Here is a 25,592-nt window from a genome sequence, read left to right as displayed (position 1 = left end):
ATAATTGTGCTAAGTTTATAAGTGTTTTCATAGACATCTGTAACATACATACATACACACACACACACACACACACACACACACACACACAGGTGTACATAACCAGATTGTGGACCTTGATAGTGAAGGTAACTGAATTCCACATCTATTTATATGTTCATATAATTATATATCCGTTTTGTTAATGTGGTGAATCACATTGATCGATTTGCATATGTTGAACCATCCTTGTGACCCTGGTATGAACACCACTCGATCAGGCTATATTATCTTTTTACTATATATATTGTATTCTATTTGCTAGTATTTTGTTTAGGATTTTTGCATCTGTGTTCATCAGAGATAATTGGTCTGTACTGTGTGTGTATGTGTGTGGTCCCTGCCAGGTTTTGGAATGAGGATTATGTTCGCCTCATGAAATGTGTTAGGAAGTGTTGCCTTTTCCTTTAGTTTGGAGGAGTTTGAGAAGAATAGGGATCAAGTCTTATTTGAATATTTGGTAGAATTTACTAGTGAAGCCATCTGTTTCTGAGTTTTTACTTTTTTGGGAGGTTTTTGATGGATGTTTCCATTTTCTCACTTGATCAGCCTATTTAGATTTTTCAGTTCTTAATGATTTAGACTAGGAAGGTTATGTATTTCTATGAATTTCTCCATTTCTTCACGGTTATTGAATTTGGTGGCGTATAAACTTCTATAATGTTCTTATAGGATCCTTTGTATTTCTGTGATGTGTCTGGTAACTTCTTTCATTTCTAATTTTGTTTGAGTCTTTTTTACTTAGTCTAGCCAGAGATTTGTCAGTTTTATTAATCTTTTGAAATAATCAGCTCTTTGTTGTGTTCCAGAACATACTATAATATAACCTAATAATTTTTTTAGTTAATTACAGAAAAATATAACCATGGAATTATTTCCTGCCTGGACTGAAGAGTGTAATAACTATATAGGTGTAACTTCAGACTAAGGTGCAATTAAAGAAATAAGTAATATAGGAAGTTTCTTTATATAAATATAAATACATTTTAAATATCACCATATTTGTGATTCAGAATGGCAAATTACAGCATGTTTTGACAGCAGATGTTTATGGCAAGGAGGAGATATTTGGTAGGATGAAAAGAAAAAATACATTTCTAGAGAGGAAAATAGAATATTAAGAAATTATAACAGACCCTGGTTGGTTGGCTCAGTGGTAGAGCATCGGCCTGGCGTATGGAAGTCCCAGGTTCAATTCCTGGTCAGGCATAGAGGAGTAGTGCTCATCTGCTTTTCCACCTCTCCACCTTCTCTCTCTCTCTCTCTCTCTCTCTCTCTCTCTCTCTCCCTCTCCCTCTCCCTCTCTCTCTCTCTCTCTCTCTCTCTCTCTCTTTTCCCCCCTCTCATAGCCATGGCTCCATTGGCTCTACAGAGTTGGCCTCAGGTGCTGGTGATGGCTCCATGGCTTCCGCCTCAGGTACTAATAAATGGTTCTGGTCGGAACTGAGAAATGACCCCAGATGGCTGGAGCACCACCCCTTGGCGGGCTTGCTGGGTGGATCTGGGGTGGAGCATATGTGGAGTCTGTCTCTGTGTCTCACCTCTTCTCCCTAAACAGAAAAAAGAGAGAAAGAAAGAAATTAAAACAGGGAAAGAAAAGCCTGATCCCCCAAATAAGAGGGTTATTAATTGAAGAGAGTAATATTACTCTTTACTGACACTAAGGAGCAGTATCCTTATTATTAGAAATAATGTAATAATACCTCATTCTTTTTATGTATTATAATCATTAAGTATATCTGAATACATACATGAAAAATACAGGTACTGTACAGTGACTGAGCACTTTCTGATTAAGTCCATAGACTTAGTCACAGCATTCATAAATAGTTTATATCTTAACTGCTCATTTATACCTGAACAAGTTTTCATTAAGCATACTAATAGTCTTCAAATGATATAATAGAAAATCTGGTGTCATTACTTTATTATTTTGTACAATTACATTTGGGAAAAAGAAGCTAGCTAGCTACTTTACCTATTTTCATGCTAGTATATTCTGGATCATATTATACAAGTACATGTATTGAAACTTAAAAGATCATAAATTTCTCACAAGGAGATATTATTTCAGTCTGTGTCAGTGGTATGTATTTGCAAAACATTTAAACATTACAAACGTAAGTTTCAAAATTGGGTACAGGAAGAGGTTTATACTCTACTGCAATGATGCTGATGTGCACTTCTGCACAAGACTGTTTAGTGATGTCAGTTAACGGGAGGTAGGAATTTATCAAAGAATTGCTTGCTATAGCCATCATTTGCTGTTGACAGGAACTATGCATCATTCCCTCATAAGTTTTGAAGGTTACATTGGCTGGATTTACCAATGTTTTTAGCTTTTGGACAGTAAGAGAACCAAACATTAGGGAACTAAAGGGTTACTACGGTGTCCTTGGCATTGAAGAACAGAAATATCTGTGTTAATGTCACTGTTAGGATGCTGTGGAAATGAAGCCTGCAGTGGAAGCAGCAATTGAGTGCAGTAACAGTAGCCAGTTTCTGCTGTGTGTAAGAGCAGTGTTTATAGATAATGCTTGTCTCTGAGAAAATCCTCCCAAAATAATTATTTTTGAAGGAATGCCATTCTTCACTTCTTGCCCTACCAAAGCTTTACATTTTCTGCTGCCTGTTTAATTCCAGGTTCATCCTCCTGTGAATCTGGTGAAAGCCCAATAATATCAAACCAAGAAGGCATATCATGTTCATATTTTAATCTTAAGGCATAACTTGTGCATGCGGGAAGATACATTTGTTGTGTAAACTTCTTATACCTACAGAGGCCCATCCATGCCCTCTATCTTCCAATCCATGAATGAAAAATCACTGCAGCAGTGGCCTTCCGGGAAATGAGCCACAATGGCAGGAAGGGCAGACGTGTTATTGCTGCACATACACTGACTTGACAGTGTGCCTAATAACTCTTTCATTTCTTTTTTAACCCAGTTGTTTTTTAGTAGTAGCATATTTAATCTCTATGATATTTGTTTTTTTATTTTCTTTTTACTGATTTTTTTGTTTTCATTTTTTTAAATTTATTTTTAAATTTTTATTTTTTTGTGAGTGAAAGGGAGATAATAGGCAGATTCCTGCATGTGCCCTGACTGGGATTGACCTGGCAACCTCATCTAAGGACGGTGCTCGAGTACCAAGTTATTTTTAGCACCTGAGGCTGATGTGCTCCAACAAAAGTATCCTGAGTGCCAGGCACACTCGAACCAATCAAGCTTCTGGCTGCATGAGGGATGCAGTTGATTTTTAATTTGGAAGTATTAGAATGATCAGATAACATGCTTGGTATGATTTTAGTCGTTTTAAATTTGTTAAGCTTAGTTTTGTGTCCCAGCAAATAGTCTTATCCTTGAGAGTGTTTTATATGCACTAGAGAAGAATGTTGCAGTCAGGTGGTCTGGGATGAAAGGCTCTGTAAATATCAGTTACTATATCCCTTTGGTCTAATGTGCCCTTTCAGGCTGATATTTTCTTACTTTCTGTGTGGATGATCTATCCTTACTTGTCAATAGGTTATTTAGTTCCCCTACTATGATTGTGTTTTTATCAGTTTCTGTTAGTTGCTTTAAATATTTCAGTGCTCTGGTTGAGTGCAAATATATCAATAAAGTATTATTTCTTTTTGATGTATTATTATCCCCTTTATCAATATATCTTTGTCTCTTGTTACCTTTTTTTAAATTCAGTGATAGGAGGGAAGGCATAGAGACATACTCCTGCATGTGCTGGGATGGGATCCATCAGGCAGGCCCACTAGGCGGTGATGCTCTGCCCATCTGGGGCATAGCTCTTCTTAGCACCTCAGGTGAAGGCCATGGAGCTATCCTCAGCATCCAGGGCCAACTCGCTCCAGTCGAGCCATGGCTGCAGGAAGGGGAGAGAATGGGGAGGGCTAGAGAAGCAGATGATTGCTTCTCCTGTGTGCCCTGAAGGGGAATCGAACCCAGGATATCCACACACCAAGCTGACACTCTACCACTGACCCAACCAGCCAGGGCACCTTTTTTATCTTGAAATCTCTTTTGTCAGATGTAAGTATGGCTATACCTGTTTTTCTCTGGATGCCATTTGCTTGGATGATCATTTTCCACCCTTTCAGTTTGAGTTCATATTTGTCTTTATGAGATGTGTCTCCTGAAAGCAGCCTATGGTTGGGATCTTTTTTAAAGTTATGTGTCTCAGTTTTGGATTTTTTTTTTTTGTATGTGTATCATTACTATTAGGTTTATGCGAAAGGAAGTTTCATATATACAGTAGTCTTTTTTCCTTCTTCCCCTCCCTCCCTCCCTCCCTCCCTCCCTCCCTCCCTCCCTCCCTCCCTCCCTCTCAATTTCTCTCTCCTCTCTCTTCCTTTCTCTTTCTCTCTCATCTCTTTCTTTCTTATCTCTTTCTTTCTTTTCTCTTTATTTATTGATTTTAGAGAGTGGGGGAGTGAGAAGTATCAACACATAGCTGCTTCACTTTAGTGTTCATTGCTTGCTTGTCATACGCGCTTGACAAGGCAATGCCAAGGGTTTGAACCCACGACCTCAGTGTTCTAGTTTGATGCCCTATCCACTGCGCCACCGCAAGGCCGGCCAGTAGTCCTCTTTCTTATTAATGCATCTTAATTCCATCTCCCTTGGCAAATTCAGACCTTTATCCCCATCTCTTTAATGTTTTTGTTGTCATAAATTATCCTTATTTATGCTGTTTATTTCCAAATCACAGCAGCTGTTGTCTTCTCCTTTTTTAATGTTTTTACCTTTAAGTGATATTTAAGTGTATAGTACCCTATTCTGTAAAAGGGTTGTAATAGCCTGATTCTGTTTGTCATCTTTATATGTTTATATCCTTTTAAAAAAAAATTTCAAGTAGAATAACCCCCTTGATTATTTCCTGTAATGGAGGCCTTCTTGTGGTAAATTACCTCAGCTTCTTTTATGTCTGGGAAGTCTTATTTCTCCTTCATATCCAAAGGATATCTCTTTTCTGGGTATATTATTTGGGGTGTTGTAAAGTACCCAATCCACAATTCCACATGCTTTTATAGAGACACCAAGTCCAGATGAGTTTTGAAGAGTTTTATTAAAGGAGGAAATTTATTAAATATGCCGGCCGCATATAGCTTACACACAGCAGCAGTCCCAAATTGTGTGTCTCTATAATAGTCTAGGGCAGGGGTCCCCAAACTGCGGCCCCCTGAGGCCATTTATCCGGCCCTGCCACACTTCCGGAAGGGGCACCTCTTTCATTGGTGGTCAGTGAGAGCACAGTATGTGGCGGCGCCACAAAGCTTGGTGTCGCTCATGTACAGTACTACTTCCAGTGATGCGGGACTCACATGTCACGGCTCTGGAAGCACATCATATCACTTGTTACAGCTAGCAGTGACAAATATGGAACTGAACATTGACCATGTCAGCCAAAAGCAGGCCCATAGTTCCCATTGAAATACTGGTCAGTTTGTTGGTTTAAATTTACTTGTTCTTTATTTTAAATATTGTATTTGTTCCCGTTTTGTTTTTTTACTTTAAAATAAGATATGTGCAGTGTGCATAGGGATTTGTTCATAGTTTTTTTTATAGTCCGGCCCTCCAACGGTCTGAGGGACAGTGAACTGGCCCCCTGTGTAAAAAGTTTGGGGTCCCCTGGTCTAGGGCCTGGTTATATACCCTTAATTATATGTGGGTGGGGAAAAGCCTGACATCATGGCATAAATTTATAACCTTTGTTTTCACCTACACAGGTGTGGGAAAAGGATGAAGAGAGAGATGGGACACAATTCATTAGCAAGTTTATAACATTTGTCTATAAGATTCATAAAAAGATGTTTCTACATACTAAAACTTACAAAGTAACACAATGGTAAAAATGTCACTTTACATGTTAAAAGACATTCCTATATTTTCTAGTGTTCATTTGCTGTTCCTTTGTCCAGAGATACATGCTTTCAGGAGGGGAAAGGTAGTTTCCATGGGGACAAATGCCTGTAAATGGCCCATTAATATAAGAAAAGATTTAATTTAATCTTTCTCTTTCTGCACCTGGCTAGCTATTCACCTATAGGTGTGGAGGGAGGTCAGAGAATCCAAATCTCCTTCCCCTCTGCGTTTACAACACAACGCTGTCGGCCATCTTGGTTTTATGCTAATCACACAAGTACAAAGATCATTTACAAAATCTCTCTGCATGCCTAGCCCAACTTAATAAAATGTTCTTTAATACAATGTGCCTTAGAGAAGACCATTTTGGATGGATATAATTAGGTATTCTGTTTGCTCTATTTTTTTTTGAGAGAGAGAGAGGTGAGAAGTACCATCTTTTTGTTGCTTCATTTTAGTTGTTTATTGATTGCTTCTCATACATTCCTTGACCAGGGGGAGGCATAGCTCAAGCCAGTGAACCTTGAGATCCACACTCAAGCTGGCAACCTCAGGGTTTTGAACCAGGGACCTTAGAGTCCTGAGACGATGCTCAGTTCACTGTGCTACCATTGGTCAGCTTATTCTTTTATTACTCTTTCTGATGGAGTCAGATAGTGTTCTTTTTTTTCACTCTCAAGTCTCTTTTTCTATCTACCTCATTTCTAGATTGCTGTCTTTCATATCACTAATTTATTTCTCCATCTGGATGGCTCTACTTCCTAAGCTAGGTAGGTCATTCTTTGTCTCTTTTATTGAGTTCGGCATTTCTAGAAATTGTATTTGGTTCTTTTTAAAAGTTTCTATCTCTTTGATAAAGTACTCATTTTGTTTGTTGATTTTATTTGAGTTTATTAAACTGCCTATCTTTGTTTTCTTGTATCTCTTTTTTTTTTTCAGAACTGCAATCTTGTATTCTCTGTCATTTGATTATACATATTTTCGTATCTTTAAGTAATTTCTAGAGAATTTTTTTCTTTAAGAACTGCCTTGTTATCTTGGTTGTTCATGGTATTTGATGGATTATTTCTCCATGGGAATGAAATCTGCTTGTTTTTTGTTTTTTTTTTAAGGCCCTGGCCAGTGGCTCAGTGGATAGAGTGTGGCCAGACTTCCAGGTTCGATTCCTGGTCAGGGAACACAGGATAAGGGAGCATCTGCTTTTCTCCCCATCCCTCTCTGTCTTCTCTCCTTCTACCACAGCCAGTGGCTTAGTTGGCTCAAGTGTTGGCGCCTGTCACTGAGGATGGCCAGGTTGGTCTGAGGGCATCGGCCTCAGGTGCTAAAAATAGCTTGGTATTTCAGCATCAGCCCCAGGCAGGGTTGCGGGGTTTATCCTAGTGGGGGCACATGTGGGAGTCTACCTCCCCTCCTCTCATTAAAAAAAAAAAAGAAAGTGGCACTAAAGTACAAGTTTTTGGTTTCTTTTGCACTTCTCTGGCTTCTCGAATTTCTGCAAGAGTAGAGTGGAGGAAAATGCCTGTGTTTGGTGGGAAGGTGGGCATGTCCTTTGTGACTAGGTTTCTTGGTCTCGGCACCACCCCTGTGGGAACTGTGGTGGGTATTGAAGTTCCAAATTCCTGAAATCACAACGCTGTCCCCTTCAACCAGAAGCTGCCACTGCTACAACAGTGGAGGGTTGGGGGCAGGATGATCTGGGAGAGGCTGGCTGGTGGTTTTGTAGCCTTGTTCTCCCAGTAATGGTGACTGGCAGACCTCGCAGCTTCACCTTTGTATCTCTACCCTGGGATTATCCTCAGTGTGTGCCTGTTGCTCAGAGAAAAAAAATTCTGTGGCTCTAGTCTTTAGGTTAGGAACCTGACACTGCTATATCTTCTTCCAGGGCTTGCTGCTAGACCTGGGAGGGTGAGGTTAGGAGGCCAAGCTCTGTGGCTTTGTTTTTCTGTCTGCAGTGGGTGGTTGTCAGACAACCGCAGCAGCACCTCTGTTCTGTCTCTGCCCAGGTCCCTGGGTTCAGCGCAGCACCTACTGACCACACCCACTGGGACACTCACAGCATCTCTGCTCCTCCCTGCTGAAGAGAGTGACAGTGGCAACCTGATTTCTACCCTCTTCTAAGACCTGCAGTGAGATCCCAGCTTTAGCTTCCCTCCTATCAGTTGGGCGTTTCTGAGGCTTTTCTCTGACCTCCTCCCCTTTACACTCCCACTTACCCACCTTGTGTTTCAGTTCATAGATCTCTCAGACATGTTTGTGTGTTGAGTAAGGAATCTTTTGCTGAATTATAGCTGTTCAAATTGTTGGTACTTCAAGGGCAGAGATGAAGGAAACCTCTCGCGCAGCCGTTCCTCTGAGGTCACCCTTTGGATTTTTTTTTTTTTACTGGTAGCAGTTAAATGATGGCACAACCATATGTGATGCAAATTAAAATTTTTTCAGATTGTCCATGTATAAAGTAGAGAAACAAAGGAATATTAAACTAGGGTGCCAAATTTAAGTAAATGAAAAGAATAGAATAAAGCTTAGTGCAAAATACATTAAAATGTACATCACTGGGCAGTTTATGGGCCATTTTTATTTTGTTTCTATGTTTCTGTATACAGTGGTATCTTGAGATACGAATTTAATTTGCTCTGTAAACCGAACTCATCAGTCAACTCATATATCAAAACAAATTTCTCCCATTTAAAATAACTGAAATAAATTTAATCCGTTCCAGCCTTGTGAAACATCCCCAATCCATCCTAAATTATGAAAAAAAGACGTTTTTAATTAAGAAACACACATGTATACTTTACCAATGCATAGCAAAATATATGAAATAAAAGAAAAAAGTCTTATTTAGTACTGTTTAAGGATGGTACAAATTGCAGATGTATTGTGGCCGTACAGCCTTGCCAGTTCAGTCACTCGTACACCATGCTCATGTTTTTCTGTTATTTCTTGCTTTACTTCTATCGACATCATTCTCTTCTTCTCACCACTGTCCTCTACACTCACTTTCTTCGGCCCCATGATAGCACACAAAAAAGTTAGTAAGAAATTTAAAAATGATGCAAGAACGAGTACAGCGCACGAGATTTGACTTGATTCTGCGGGTAACACATGAGAAAGAACGAGATGCTGGTGTTGTGCTGCCAATACTGGATCCGTGTGCCAACTAGTGGCAGCTTCCCGAATCACAACTCGTATCTCAGAATTTCGCTCGGATCTTGAACAAAAATATGGACCAAGTCGCAGCTCATATCTTAAAAAATTCGTATGTTGGTGTAAAGCCAGTGGCCAAGACCACCATCACAGCATCCTGGCCCATGCAGGTTCGCATTGGATTCGGACAGTCGGTAAACAAACAACGGAGCCAAAAACTGGTGGGCTATCATCTTTAATCCTAGCTTGCACCCGGCGGGAAAGTAAAAACACACACTGGGCTCCAAAACCCATTCACATTCAGTGCTCACAAAGCTACTGACTTATCCGAGTTTCCTAGAATCAGAGGTTTCTAGCTCATCAGACTTAGTCACCTCTGTTCCCCATCTCCTTCCTTCTCCCTGCACAAACTGGCTTCTCACTCAACACTTCGCCATCTTGGCTGCTTCTCCAGGCCTCCTCCACATGGCCTCTCTCTGCTCTCCTCTCTGCTCTCTCCTCTAATATTAATCTCAGGAACCAAGAGAGCAAGCTCTCGCTCCGCCCCCATTTTATAGTGTAGAAATCAAAACCTTTAATCCAACACACAAAACAGGGAAGTCTCTAATACAAAGTCACCCATCAGAGACATAACGGGATTGCACCACCCCACATCAAAAAGGGTGGGAAAGGCTCAATCCCAAAACCAAGCCCCAGGCGACAAGGATCCTGCCTGCCCACCCCAACACACAATATCACCTGGGCAATGGCCTCCACATGGGCAGCACCATCTTTGTTTTTGTTTTGTTTTTTTTGTATTTTTCTGAAGCTGGAAACGGGGAGAGACAGACAGACAGACTCCCGCATGCGCCTGACCGGGATCCACCCGGCATGCTCACCAGGGGCGACGCTCTGCCCACCAGGGGGCAATGCTCTGCTGCGACCAGAGCCACTCTAGCGTCTGGGGCAGAGGCCAAGGAGCCATCCCCAGCGCCTGGGCCATCTTTGCTCCAATGGAGCCTTGGCTGCAGGAGGGGAAGAGAGAGAGAGGAAGGAGGGGGGCGGGGGTGGAGAAGCAAATGGGTGCTTCTCCTGTGTGCCCTGGCCGGGAATCGAACCCGGGTCCCCCGCACGCCAGGCCGATGCTCTACCGCTGAGCAACCGGCCAGGGCACCATCTTTAACACAGTGAGCATAATACATTTTATCCACCCAACAGTTGGTCTGTTCGTATCTCAAGGTACCACTGTATTATAATTTTTTTACAATGACTGCTCTTGCTGTAACCAGAAAAAGAAAAAATAGAAATCTCTTTCACTATAAAACTCAGATATAATTTTGTCATCTCACTGAATAGGCTGTGTTTTCCCATATACCAAGTATCCATTTATGCATGGGTTTGTTTGGGGGCTCTCTAGTCTGATATATTTTAATATTTGTTCAGAAAGTCAATAAGATATAGCATGATATGATATAATAATGCAAAAGGAATGTTCTCTAGTTTGGAGCCACAGTTATAGAAATTTTCTGGGCTAGTAATTTATATTTTAAAATTAGTTAAAGTATGTTTTCATGATTTTGTGTAAGCAATTTACAGTGTGTTATTTTTGCCAGGCTTTCTCTCACTGAATTCAATATTCAGATTTAATTTACTTGTTTTTGTTTACTCTAATCACATAATTAAGAGTGAATTTTATGACACTGAAGTCTTTGATTCAATAGCTGCCCTTTGAAAGATGTTTAGTAAGCCTCTCACCTTGCATGAATGATCAGTCTCATTGATTGCTTTTTGTTTTTATTCATTAATTCATTCCATTTTCCCTTTGATATTTACAAATAGTACAGTATTTGCTATCCCTTGGAGGCAGTAGGGCTGTCCTGTGTTATGCTATCTTGTATTAGCTTCTCGAACAGATTTTTTTTGTGGATAACAGTGAGGCTAAGTAGAGAGAGCAATCTTAATAGTATTTGGAACTGTGAGAGGTGACAAATTAATATGGTGGGTGCTGGCCATTAAAGTTTTTTAGAACCAGCTGTAAAAAAGAAGAGATGGATTCTGCTCCTGAGCCTCTGAGAAGTACCCTTAGCCTGAGAATTGTGAGGGAAACAGGTTTGTTTTAGTGTAGACTTATGAGTTCCTATGGAGAAGAAAGGTCATTGTGGAGTTTCGTAATAGGATATATTCATTAGTGATACGAGTTGTTTTTCATTCCTAGATAAGAAATTGAATAAAGGGAAAACATAAATGGGAAATAGAAAAGAAAGCAAAGGGTAGTAAGGATACCTAAGAAAAATTAATGGGTAATGAATTTCAGTAAATTCTTTACTTCATTCTAGCAAAGTAGATATAAAATCTGCGTGTATTGTTTGGGGTTTTCTTTATGTGGAGGAGTTGATTCTAAAGTTGAAAATGTTTCATGAGCACTAAACTAATTTTATTTTCATATTAAAAATAAGGGGTTTTTGTTTTTTTCTAGTTTCGACTCACTCAGTAAGTACATTCTGGCCCTGGCCGGTTGGCTCAGCGGTAGAGCGTCAGCCTGGCGTGCAGAAGTCCCGGGTTCGATTCCTGGCCAGGGCACACAGGAGAAGCGCCCATCTGCTTCTCCACCCTTCCCCCTCTCCTTCCTCTCTGTCTCTCTCTTCCCCTCCTGCAGCGAGACTCCATTGGAGCAAAGATGGCCTGGGCGCTGGGGATGGCTCCTTGGCCTCTGCCCCAGGCTCTAGAGTGGCTCTGGTCGCAACAGAGTGAGGCCCCGGAGGGGCAGAGCATCGCCCCCTGGTGGGCAGAGTGTCGCCCCCTGGTGGGCGTGCCGGGTGGATCCCGGTTGGGCGCATGCAGGAGTCTGTCTGACTGTCTCTCCCCATTTCCAGCTTCAGAAAAATACAAATAAATAAGTAAATAAGTACATTCTTTTTTAATTTATTGTGTTTACATGAATTCAAGTGTCCCAGTGAATATAACTCCCTCACCCCCACCCCTGTGTCCCTTTTTATACCTTCTTTGCCCCCCTAACTCTAACTCTCTCCCCTTTTCCCTCTAGGATTTACTGTCCTGTTATCTATATCTCTGTGTTATGTATATATAGTTTTACTAATCCCTTTACCTTCTCTGATTCCATCCCCTAATCCCCCTTCCCTCTGACTGCTGCCCCTCTAATCCCTGTGATCCTGTCTCTGCCTCTCTTCCGTTCCTCAATTCACTTTGTTCATTAGATTCCACATATATGTGAGATTATATGATATTTTTCTTTCTCCACCTGGCTGTTTCACTTAGTATAATAATTGCTGGTCCATCCATGCTGTCACAAAAGGTAAGATTTCCTTCTTTTTCACAGCCACATAGTGTTCCATTGTGTATGTACTATGGCTTTTTAATCCACTCATCTATTGATGGGCACTTGGGCTGTTTCCAGATCTTGTCTATTGTAAACAATGCTGCCACAAACATGGGGGTGCATATGTTCTTTTGAATCAGTGATTTGGTGTTCTTAGGATATATTCCTAAAAGTGGGATAGCTGGGTCAAAGGCAGTTCCATTTTAATTTTTTGAAGAAACCCCATACAGTTCTCCACAGTAGCTGCACAAGTCTGCATTCCCACCAGCAGTGCTGGAGGGTTCCCTTTTAACCACACCCTCTCCAGCATTTATGTTGTGTTGATATGTTAACGAGTGCCATTCTGACAGGTGTGAGATGGTACTTCATTGTGGCTTTAATTTGCATTTCTTTGATGATTAGTGATGTTGAGCACTTTTTCATATGCCTATTGGCCATTTGTATGTCCTCTTTGGAGAAGTGTCTATTCAGTTCTTTTGCCTATTTTTTAAATTGGATTGTTTATCTTCCTGGTGTTGAGTTTTACAAGTTCTTTATAAATTTTGGTTATTAACCCCATATCAGACATATTGGCGAATATGTTCTCCCATTGTATAGGTTGTCTTTTTATTTTGTTCATGGTGTCCTTTGCTGTGCAGAAGCTTTTTAGTTTCATATAGTCCCATTTGTTCATCCTGTCCTTTATTTCACTTGCCTGGGGAGATAAATCAGCAAATACATTGCTATGAGACAATATTGGAGAGTTTACTGCTTATGTTTCTTCTAAGATATTTATGGTTTCACGACTTACATTTAAGTCTTTTATCCATTTTGAGGGGTTTTTTTTGTGAATGGTGTAAGTTGGTGGTCTAGTTTCATTTTTTTGTATGCACCAGTTCAATTTTCCCAACACCATTTCTTTTTTTTATTACAAGGAGAGAGTCAGAGAGAGAAAATAGGGACAGACAGGAACGGAGAGAGATGAGAAGCATCAATCATTAGTTTTTTGTTGTGACACCTTAGTTGTTCATTGATTGCTTTCTCATGTGTGCCTTGACCGTGGGGCTACAGCAGACCGAGTAACACCTTGCTCAAGCCAGCGACCTTGGGTCCAAGCTGGTGAGCTTTGCTCAAACCAAATGAGCCTGCGCTCAAGCTGGTGACCTTGGGGTCTCGAACCTGGGTCCTCTGCATCCCAATCCGACGATCTAGCCACTGCGCCACCACCTGGTTAGGCCTCATACCATTTCTTAAAGCGACTGTCTTGACTCCATTGTATATTTTTACCTCCTTTGTCAAATATCAATTGACCTTAAAGACGTGGGTTTATTTCAGGGTTCTGGGTTCTGTTCCATTGATCTGGATGCCTGTTCTTATGCCAGTACCAAGCAGTTTTGAGTATAATGGCCTTGATATCAGGAAGTGTGATACCTCCCACTTGATTCTTCATTTTCAAGATTGCTAAAGCTATTCGTGTTCTTTTTTGGTTCCATATAATTTTTTGGAATATTTGTTCTATATTTTTGAAGTATGCCATTGGTATTTTAATAGGAATTGCATTGAATTTATGGATTGCTTTGGGTAATATAGACCCTTTAATGATATTTAGTCTTTCTATATGCTTCCACTTGTTTGTATCTTCCTTGATTTCTTTTATCAATATTTTGTAATTTTCCAAGTACAAGTCCTTTACCTCCTTGGTTAAATTTACTCCTAGGTACTTTATTTGTTGTGTGGTTGTTGTTGCAATAGTGAAGGAGATTGTTTCCTTAATTTCTCTTTCAGACAGTTTATTGTTGGTGTATAAAAATTCTACTAATTTCTGAATATTAATTTTATATCATGCCACTTTGCTGAATTCATTTATCAGATCTAGTAGTTTTTGACTGAGACTTTAGTTTTCTATGTACAGTTATCATGTCATCAGCAAATAATGATAGTCTTATTTCTTCTTTTCCTATTTGGATGTCATTTATTTCTTCTTCTTGTCTGACTGCTGTGGCTAGGACTTCCAGAACTATGTTGAATAAGAGTGGTGAAAGGAGGCAGCTCTGCCTTGTTTCATTTAAGGGGATTGCTTTTAATTTTTGCCCATTGAGTATGATGTTGGCTGTGGGTTTGTCACAGATGGGCTTTATCATGTTGAGGTATGTTCCCTGTATTCCCACTTTGCTGAGACTTTTGATTATGAATGGGTGCTGGATTTTATCAAACGCTTTTTCTGCATCTATTGATATTATGTGATTTTTACCCTTCCTTTTGTTTATGTGATGAATCACATTTATTGATTTGCGAATATTGTACCAGCCTTGCCTCCCCAGAATAAATCCCACTTGATGATGATGTATGATTTTTTTCATGTACTGCTGGATCCGGCTTGCTAATATTTTGTTGGAAATTTTAGCACCTAAATTCATCAGGGATATTGGTTTATAGTTTTTGCGTTTTTTTGGTAGTGTCTTTACCTGGTTTTGTAATGAGGATTATTCTTGCCTCATAAAAGGAGCTTGGAAGTGTTCCCTCTTCTTGAATTTTTTGAAATAGCTAGAAAAGGAGAGGAGTTAATTCTTCTTTAAATATTTGGTAAAATTTGCGTATGAAGCCATCTGGTCCAGAGCTTTTGTTGGGAATTTTTTGTTAACTGTTTCAATTTCATTTGTTGTAATCAGTCTGTTTAGGTTTTCTGATTCTTCCAGATGAGTTTTGGAAGATTATATATACTTTTAGGAATTTATCCATTTTGCCTAGGTTGTCCAGTTTTTTGTCATACAGATCTTCAAAGTATTTTCTTAAAAACCTTTGTATTTCTGTGATGTTAGTTTTGCACTTTCATTTCTAATTTTATTTATTTGGCTCCTCTTTTTTTCTTGAGGAGTCAGGTTAAAGTTTTATCAATCTTGATTACCATTTCAAAGAACCAGCTCTTGGTTTCATTGATCTTCTGTATTTCTTTTTTAGCCTCTGTCATTTAGTTCTGCTTTGATCTTTATTATTTCCTTCCTTCTACTTTCTCTGGGATTTATTTGTTGTTCTTTTTCTAATTACTTTAGCTGCAGATTAAGTTCTTTATTTGAGCTCTTTCTTGCTTTTTAAGGTATGCCTGTAATACTATGAACTTCCCTCTTGGAATTGCTTTTGCTTTGTCCCATAAATTGAGTTGTTATATGTTTGTTTTCATTCTTATCAAGGAAATTTTTTATTTCTTTTGTGATTTCATTGTTAATCCATTTATTTGTATGTTATTTAGCCTCCTAGTGTTTGAATGTTTTTCAGTGTTTCTATTGTAGTTGATTTCTAGTGTCATGCCATTGTGATCAGAGAAGATGCTTGATATGATTTCTTTTTTTGGGTGGATGACAGAGACAGAGTCAGAGAGAGGGACAGATAGGGACAGACAGACAGGAATGGATAGAGATGAGAAACATCAATTCTTCTTTGCAGTTCCTTAGTTGTTCATTGATTGATTTCTCATATGTTTCTTGACCGGGGGCTACAGCAGACTGAGTGACCCCTTGCTCGAGCCAATGACCTTGGGTTCAAGCTGGTGAGCCCTGCTCAGACCCGATGAGCCCACACTTAAGCTGGCGACCTCAGGGTCTCGAACCTAGACCCTCTGCGTCCCAGTTCGATACTCTATCCACTGTGCCACCGCCTGGTCAGATGATATGATTGAAATCTTAAATTTATTGAGAGTCATTTTGTGTCCTAACATGTGGTCTATCCTAGAGAGTGTACCATGAGCACTTGAATGTATATTCTGCTGCTTTGAGGTAAAGTTTTTGAAGATATCAGTTAAATCTAGTTGATGAAGCGTGTCATTTATGGCCCCTGTTTCTTTGTTAATTTTCTGTTTGGAGAAACTATCCATTGATGTAGGTGGGTTATTAAAATCCTCTACTATCATATTATTGCTGTTGAACTCGATTTTTATGTCCATCAAAATCTGCATTATATACTTAGGTGCTCCTGTATTAGGCACATAGATATTTACAGTGGTTATATCCTCCTGTTGGATTGCTGACTTTATCATTATATGGTGACCTTCTTTATTTCTTACTGTATACAGCCTTTATTTTAAAGTCTATTTTGTCAGATATAAGTATGACTACCACAGCTTTTTTTTTTTTTAATTTCCATTTGGGTGAAATACTTTCCTCCATCCATTCACTTTTAGTCTAAGTGTATCTTTTGTTCTGAAGTGGGTCTTGTGTAGACAGCATATGTACAGGTTGTTTTCTTATCCATGCAGCTACCCTATGTCTTTTGATTAGACCATTTGATTCTTTTATATTTAAAGTTATTATTGATATGTAGTTGTTTATTGCCATTTTATTCTTTAAATCCACAGTCCTCTTTTTCTCGATTTTTTTTCCCCTTTGTTCATTTTACAGCAGACCCATTAACATTTCTTGCAGTACTGATTTGGTTTTAATGAATTCCTTGAGTTTTTTTTCTTTTTTTTCATTCTTTTCTGGGAAGCTTTTTATTGCTCCTTCTATTTTAACTATTGCCTTGCTGAATAAAGAAGTCTTGGCTGTAGGTTCTTGCTTTGCATCACTATGAATATTTCTTGCCAATCCCTTCTGGCCTCAAGTGTTTTTGTTGAGATGTTGGATGTCATCCTTATGGGGCTCCTCTGTAGGTAATTAACTGCTTTCCTCTTGCAGCTTTTAGTATTTTGTCTTTGGCACTTTAACTATGCTGTATCTTACTATAGGCCTCCTTGAGTTCATCTTGAATGGAACACTGCTTCTTGAACTTGCATAACTTTCCTTCATCAATTTAGGGAAATTTTTAGCTATGATTTTTTCAAACAGGTTCTCTATCCCTTGTTCTTTCTCTTCTTCTTCAAGAACCCCTATTATGCGGATGTTGTTTCTCTTCGTGTTGTCACAGAGCTCTCTTACAGTTTTCTCAGACTTTTTGAGCCTCTTTCTTTTTACTGCTCTGATTTTGTGCTTTTATTTATTTTGTCTTCTAAATCGCTGATTCAATCCTCTGCTTCATCCATCCTGCTATTAATTTCTTCTAGTGCAGTCTTCATTTCTGATACTGTATTTGTGATTTCTGGCTGGTATTTTGTTATGATTTCAGTGTTTTGTTTTGTTTTTTGATGCTTGCTATCTCTTTATTTAGGCACTCTTTATGCCCATCCATTGTTGCTCTAAGTTGCTTGAGCATCCTAAAAATCAGTTTTAAACTCTGCATCTGGTATTTTGGTTACTTCCTCTTCATTCAGTTATTTTTTTGGGATTTTTCTTGTTGATTCATTGGGGTCGCATTTCTCTGCTCATTTTGTCTATGCATTAGGTAGTGCTGTCTGACAGAAATTTTTGTGTGGTCTTTATGAAGAAGATGGGCTCAGTGGTACTGACCTCCAGGCCACTTGTTTTTCTTGTTCTAGGAATGCTTCTTGAGGGTACTATTTTCACTCTTGTTGTATGTGAGTATTAGATGCAGTTGGTCTTTTTGTGGGTACGTTGATCTCTTTAGGGTGGCTGGCTCTAAGGGTCAACCTTGATTATGTGTATTACACACTGCAATGTCTGTCCTGTTGGGCATATTTATTCTCCACACTGTCTGATGCCTGCTAGACTCCACCTATGAGTGTGCTGCTTGGGTAGGTAGTTAAGTCTAGAGTTGGTGCTGTCAGCCACCCACTGTGTTGGCTCTAGTACTTCTTTGGTTTGTGTCAGCTGTTGTTTGCAACTCTCTCTGAGCTACCAGTCTACCACTACTGCACTTTTCACTGTTTGTGTCTGCGTTTTCTGTGTCTGGGTACTATGAGAGGGGCCAACCTTTGTGTAAAGATCAGCTTCCTTCCGCTTAGAGATGACAGCAGCTCCATAAAAGCCCCAAGCTATGTAAGATTTGTCTCCACTTTTCAGCTGCTCTTCCTCCTCTTGCAGCTGCCTGATCTTCCCACAGTCTTCTGTAGTAAGACTGTAGTGTGGGCTCAAATTGGCCTCACCCAACCAACCCTTCTATAGGTTGCATGCTTGGTGGGTTAGGGTAGCTGATGTTGTGAATACAACATTTGTGGGACCACCTACTTCAGGAGTCTCATGGTCAGGAGCTCAGTACAAGGAATATGGCCCCTACTCCAGAGCTTTATCCCTCAGCCACTGCTTGATACTCAAATTTTAACTTCTCCTCAACATGGTGAGTAGCAGATTCACATAGTGAGTGTGGCCGACAGTCCCCTCTGCAGAAGTTTTTTCAGCTGTTGAGATCCCAGTCTCATGAAAGAAGACTGAGAATGTCCTCTCCTGGGTCCGATTGTCTCCCTCCCGAAGGTGGCTAAGCCCTTCGTCCAGATCCAGCAGTAGACTCACGGGGACCCACATTTTATTTATTTATTTTTTTCTTTTTTCTTTTTTTTCTTTTTCATTTTTCTGAAGCTGGAAACAGGGAGAGACAGTCAGACAGACTCCCGCATGCGCCCGACCGGGATCCACCCGGCACGCCCACCAGGGGCGGAGCTCTGCCCACCAGGGAACGATGCTCTGCCCATCCTGGGCGTCGCCATGTTGCGACCAGAGCCACTCTAGCGCCTGAGGCAGAGGCCACAGAGCCATCCCCAGCGCCCGGGCCATCTTTGTTCCAATGGAGCCTTGGCTGCGGGAAGGGAAGAGAGAGACAGAGAGGAAAGCGCGGCGGAGGGGTGGAGAAGCAAATGGGCGCTTCTCCTGTGTGCCCTGGCCGGGAATCGAACCCGGGGACCCACATTTTAAATGTCCATGTTCTGAGCCTCTCTCTCTTCCCCCTGTGGAATTTAGCTTAGCAGGACAGAATATCCAGTGCCCAGGCTGGCTGACTGTGAAGCTTACCCTATCCAATGCACATGAGCCGCTGGGCCTGGTGTGAGGGGCTTTTCCTTAGGATACCACTCTAGCAAGGGTTGTTAGCTCTTGAACCGATGCTTTCCGCAGCTGGCCCTTGGATGTGCCAGCCCTGGGCCTCCCAAGCAGGAACCCAGTGCAGACCAGTGGGAGACAGTGCTCGTGACTGGCTCTCAGCAACCTTCTTGGAGCTACAAGCAATTCAGAGTTTGTGGCTGCCTCTGCTAGGCCCAGGTGTACATGGAAATATCAAGCTGCACTCCTAGGCTGGGTTTTACTCAGTCTGGTCCTGGGGAACGTTCACTCAAACAGGCAAGTTTCCCTGAGTCCTGCCTCCTGTAGCCTGTCTGCTGGCTGCTTGTTGGGCTTAGTCACTGAAATCACTTCTGCTAGAGTCTAGAGCAGGGGTGGGTCCCCAAACTTTTTACACAGGGGGCCAGTTCACTGTCCCTCAGACTGTTGGAGGGCCGGACTATAAAAAAAACTATGAACAGCGGTAGAGCGTCGGCCTAGCGTGCGGAGGACCCGGGTTCGATTCCTGGCCAGGGCACACAGGAGAAGCGCCCATTTGCTTCTCCACCCCTCCGCCGCGCTTTCCTCTCTGTCTCTTTCTTCCCCTCCTGCAGCCAAGGCTCCATTGGAGCAAAGATGGCCTGGGCGCTGGGGATGGCTCTGTGGCCTCTGCCTCAGGCGCTAGAGTGGCTCTGGTCGCAACATGGCGACGCCCAGGATGGGCAGAGCATCGCCCCCTGGTGGGCAGAGCTTCGCCCCTGGTGGGCGTGCCGAGTGGATCCCGGTCGGGCGCATGCGGGAGTCTGTCTGACTGTCTCTCCCTGTTTCCAGCTTCAGAAAAATGAAAAAAAAAAAATAAATAAATAAAAACTATGAAAAAAAACCAAAACAAACAGAAAAAAAACTATGAACAAATTCCTATGCACACTGCACATATCTTATTTTAAAGTAAAAAAAATAAAACGGGAACAAATACAATATTTAAAATAAAGAGCAATTAAATTTAAATCAACAAACTGACCAGTATTTCAATGGGAACTATGCTCCTCTCACTGACCTCCAATGAAAGAGGTCCGAAGTGCAGCGAGGGCCGGATAAATGGCCTCAGGGGGCCGCAGTTTGGGGACCCCTGGTCTAGAGCCTGCAGCAGTTCAGTGATTAGAAAGGGTGGTGGGTGTGGCTCCACCCCTTGGCCCCAGTTGTCAGTCTATCTAGACTTTTTTCACAGACCTTGGTAGGGTGTAGCCCCTGAGATCCAGAGGTGTGGTCTGCCCCCTCTCCAGAGACAGTTTCAGCTGAGTCTCTTGTGAGGTGGAAGCACCAGTCATAGACTTGGAGAGTGTGTGGGGGTGGAACTCCGGTCTCAACAGCAGAAAACTGAGTCAATGATGCGCCCCCTGCCTCCAGTCCTCTCAGAATGACCCGTAGCCATCCCAAGGGTAGGAGACACTCCCAAGGGTGGAGCATCTGCTTTTCCCCAGACTGATGCTGCACAAGGGGGATGCTCTGCCCAAGAAAGATAGTGACATTAGTACAGAGAATGATTCAGCACAGGGGTTCCTGTGACCATCCCCCACAGTGTCTCTTCCTGGGCCTCCAACTTGACACTCTTTTCCTGCAACTCCAGTCCTCAGCTCTCTCCTGCCAGAGACCCAGGTAAGTGGCTGTGAACAAGGTTTTCTGTGTGGGCCCTTTAAAACAGAGCCTGTGTCCAAGTGGTGTCTCATGGACAGAAACTTGGCTCTTTTCACAGCTAAATGCTGTCTGGGTGCCTCTTCTAGGCTCTGGGGCTCTAGGCTGGGGCTCTGGACCTGGGGCTGAGGACCCACACCTCTCAGGGCAACTCACCCCACAGTGAGAGTCCCTGTGGGCCGCTGCTCGCTCCTGGGAGTAGGGCAGCCCTTTCTGCATCTCCACCCTTCCTAGCAGTCTTGGTGTGGCTTTCTCGGTGATCCTTGGTTATAGACTCCTCTTAGTTTAGTCCAGTTTGTTTTTCAAGTTGATTGTTCTTAAGTTGTAATTCAGTTTGGTCCTGGGAGGTGGCAGTTGGAATGTCTGACTACTCTGTAGCCATCTTTCTTCCCCATCCCCTTCTTTTTTTTTAGTTTTTATGCAATTTTAATTTCTTTTTGTTATAGTTAATGGCATGCATTGGTTTTTAAATTGGAGTTATAAAGGGCAACGACTCTTGGATTGAACATAACCACAAGGCAATTAATGTTTTACAAACATCACTTTTACATAGTTGTAGTTGTTTTTAAATATAAAAAATTATCTGATAAAAAACACCCTCTTATTTTGTTTTAAGATTAAATCATGGCTTCTTCGAGTAGGCGTAAATGTAAGAATAGTCCTGACACCTTCTGTTATAAATGTGGCTGTTACACACTTCAACATCAGAAGCACAATATTTCATCATTTGTAACACGTGCATATATTGCCTATTTTCAAGTTCCCCTTGGCGATCAAGACAAGAATTGGGCTCCTCATATTGTGTGTCATAATTGTGAGGAAATGCTTCGTGACTGGACAAAAGGAAAACACAAAGGAATGCCTTTTGGTATTCCCATGGTTTGGCATGAACCTAAGGACCACAGCAGTGACTGTTATTTCTGTCTGATACATACAAAGGGCATCGACAAGAAAATCTTTTTTTTTTTAAGTGAGAGAGAGAGGGACAGAGGCAGACAGGGACAGAGAAGCATCAGTTCTTCATTGTGGCACCTTAGTTGTTCATTGATTGCTTTCTCATATGTGCTTTGATGGGGTCTATAGCAAACCGAGTGACCCCTTGCTCAAGCCAGCAACCTTTGGGCTCAAGCCAGCAATCATGGGGTCATGTCTATGATCCCACAGTCAAGCCATTGACCCTGCACTCAAGCTGGTGAGCCCTCGCTCAAGCCGGCGACCTTGAGGTTTCGAACCTGGGTCCTCAGCATTTCAGTCCATTGTGCTATTCATGTGCACATTCTTAAGGAAATTATTTTTGTTGTCAGATTTTTAGTTGATTTTTAGTTGATTTGCGCAGTACTTGTTTTTGTGCTCAAACTATATAATTGTCAAGGAAAGATAAGTTGTATTGCAGTAAAAAGCTGTATTTTTCACATTTTATAAAAGCAGGATTTTTTTATCAATACATGGGATAGTAACTCTAAAATTTCATCTCTTGGATCTAAATTAAATTAGAGTAAACTGTACTAGATATATTTGAAATTTTAAATACACTGTGTCCAGGCCCTGTCCAGGTCACTCAGTGGGTAGAGTGTCATCTATGTGTGCTAAGGTCATGGGTTCAGTCCCCAGTGAGGCCACTATAAGAATCAACGAATGAGTGCACAGCTAAATGGAACAGCTTTTCTCTTCTCCCCTGCCCCTTCTCTCTCTCTCTCTCTCTCAAATCAGTGGAATGTTTTTTAAAATATAGTGTGTTCATAATTCATTTGTTTGTGTTACTTAATTATTCCTGTCTGATAATTTAATGTCATAAAGTTTTTGCAGCTCTCCGTAGTTTGCTTTACCTTGGCTCTATCACTTCATGTCTGGCTATTTCCATCAATATGTGTGTGACTGTGTGCACGTGCTCCTGTGTGTGTCTGTACATAAGCACAGGGGTTTTTTGGCAGGGGATGTTATAGGTTGTTTGGCAAGTGGTTAATAGATAGATGGGGGGGGAAGACCGTGCATATGTGGAAATATTAATTCATAAGACATTATGATTTTGTGGGTGATTATTAATACTATACATAAAGAATTTTTAATTTAAGAAAATAATGCAAGACTTCTATTTCAGTGATAACTTTCCATGGTGTGTTTAAGTATTATTTAAATGTCTGTGAGAAGTTCTAGTGAAATTTAAACATACATTTTAATAACCACTGACAATTATATTAATCAGAAATTAATTAATATTAGGTATGTTAAAAATTATCATGCACTGCCTTTCCTTTTAAACCTCAAATTCCCCTTTCTATGGAAAGGAGGGGAAAAGTAATCATATAAATATCTTTTAACAGTCATCCTTACCCAATTTTTTTTAAGAGTAATAAAATTTAAAGCCATATACCATATAATTCACTTATTTAATGAATTAAATTGCCAAGTCAAATGTTAACTTTGTACTTCATTTTTTGAGGAACTATTAAACTATTTTCCAAAATGGCCATAACATTTTACATATTCCCCTGCAATTTCCCTACATCCTCCTCAACACTTGTTACTATCCTGCATCTTTTGAATCAAAGCCATGCTATTGGGTATAAAATAGTATCTCATTGTGTTTTTTATTTACATTTGTTAAACATCATCTTTAGAGAAGTGCCTGAACTTCTGTCCATTTTTTTAAAAAACTTTTAATTCGGGTAAAATATGCATAACATAAACATTAGCATTTTAAGTGTGCAATTCAGTGGCATTCACCAAAGGCACCACTGTCACCCACTTCCAGACTTTTCTCATCTTCGTAGACTTAAACCCCAGTGACAATTATACAGTAATGCTTCACCTTCTTCTCCCAGCCCCTGGCAAATCCCTTTTTGTTCTCTGTCTCTTTGAAATTGACTATTGTAGGCCCTGGCCAGTTGGCTCAGTGGTAGAGTGTCGGCCTGGCGTGCGGAAGTCCCGGGTTCGATTCCCAGCCAGGGCACACAGGAGAGGCACCCATCTGCTTCTCCACTCCTCCCCCTCTCCTTCCTCTCTGTCTCTCTCTTCCCCTCCTGCAGCCGAGGCTCCATTGGAGCAAAAGATGGCCCAGACGCTGGGGATGGCTCCTTGGCCTCTGCCCCAGGCGCTAGAGTGGCTCTGGTCGCAACAGAGCGACGCCCCAGAGGGGCAGAGCATCGCCCCCTGTGGGCGTGCCGGGTGGATCCCAGTCCGGCGCATGCGGGAGTCTGTCTGACTGCCTCCCCATTTCCAGCTTCAGAAAAATACAAAAGAAAAAAAAAAAAGAAATTGACTATTGTAAATAATTCATTTAATGGAAGCATAAAATACTTGTTCATTTGTGTCTGCTTATTTCCCTTAGCCTATGTCTCTTTTCAAGTTTTATCCATGACTCATCATGTGTCAAAATTTCCTTTTTAAGGCTGAATAATAACCCTTTGTACATGTATATACCACATTTTGTTTATCCATTTATCTGTTGGTGGACATTTAGGTAATTTATAACTTTTGGCTGTTGTGAATAGTACTGCTGTGTACAATGGTGTACATGTGTGATTGAGTACTTGCTTTCATATCTTTTGTGTGTCTCTGTGGAAATGGAATTGCTGGGTCATGTGGCAACACTATTATTATTATGATTATTATTATTTTGAATAACTACTATACAGTTTTCCAAAGAGGCTGCACCATTTTACATTCCCACCAGCAATGCACAGGGTTCTTTATATCCTTGCCAGCCAAAATTTGTTATTTTATATATTTTAAAATTTTTGGATAACAAAACTCTATCCTAATGGATATAGAGTTGTATCTCATTGTGGTTTTGATAAATTTCCCTAATGATTAGTGATGTTGAGCATCTTTTTTTTTTTTACAGAGAGAGAGAGGGATAGACAGGGACAGACACAGGAATGGAGAGAGATGAGAAACATCAATCATTAGTTTTCCATTGCATGTTGCAACACCTTAGTTGTTCATTGATTGCTTTCTCATATGTGCCTTGACCTTGGGTTCAATCTGGTGGGCTTTTGCTCAAACCAGATGAGCCTGCGCTCAAACTGGCGACCTCGGGGTCTCAAACCTGGGTCCTCTGCATCCCAGTCCGACACTCTATCCACTGCGCCACCGCCTGGTCAGGCTATGTTGAGCATCTTTTGATGTGCTTTTTGGCCGTTAGTATATCTTTGGAGAAAAGTTTATTTAAGTAGTTTACCCATTTTTCAGTAGGGTTATTTTTATTGTTGAGTTGTAGTTCTTTATGTATCCTGGATATTAATACCATATTAAATATGTGGTTTGTGAATGTTTTCTTCAATTTTGTGGATTGCCTTTTCACTCTTGGTGATAGAATTTTTTGGCATATGTAAATTTTTGTGTTTTTTATGTAATTTATTTCTTTTGTTGCCTTTGCTTTTTTGTTTGGTTTGGTGTCACAAAATATCTTTTATATCAACACTGGTTGATGTCTTGGGAATGTATCAGGAAACTCCCAAGTTTATAGTGACAAACATTTTTAAACTTTAATATTTTGCTTCAGTTTAATCAATCATTGGCCACAAATATTTGAGTTATCTTGAAGGGATAGACTATTTTTTTTTTAGACTCACTATTTTTGAGAAAAGGTTTACCAAATGTCTACTGGTTTAAATAACATATTTGACAATTCTTAGTAAAAATGGCTTTTTATGAAAAATAGCAGTTCAGCTGGTAACAATAGTCAAT

General features: G+C 40.7%; 1 protein-coding gene and 1 pseudogene across 2 annotated transcripts in view; one reads left to right on the top strand and one right to left on the bottom strand.

Moving 5' to 3' along the window:
- Window positions 1–25,592, top strand: part of PPP4R2 (protein phosphatase 4 regulatory subunit 2) — a 99,102-nt gene that overhangs the window by 42,165 nt on the left and 31,345 nt on the right. The gene's annotated exons all lie outside the window — the stretch shown is intronic.
- Window positions 2,248–2,933, bottom strand: LOC136314470 (acyl-protein thioesterase 1-like; annotated as a pseudogene).

This window comes from Saccopteryx bilineata, chromosome 10, assembly GCF_036850765.1.
Source record: "Saccopteryx bilineata isolate mSacBil1 chromosome 10, mSacBil1_pri_phased_curated, whole genome shotgun sequence".
Lineage (NCBI taxonomy): Eukaryota > Metazoa > Chordata > Mammalia > Chiroptera > Emballonuridae > Saccopteryx > Saccopteryx bilineata.
This window is presented reverse-complemented; position numbering and strand designations above follow the sequence as displayed.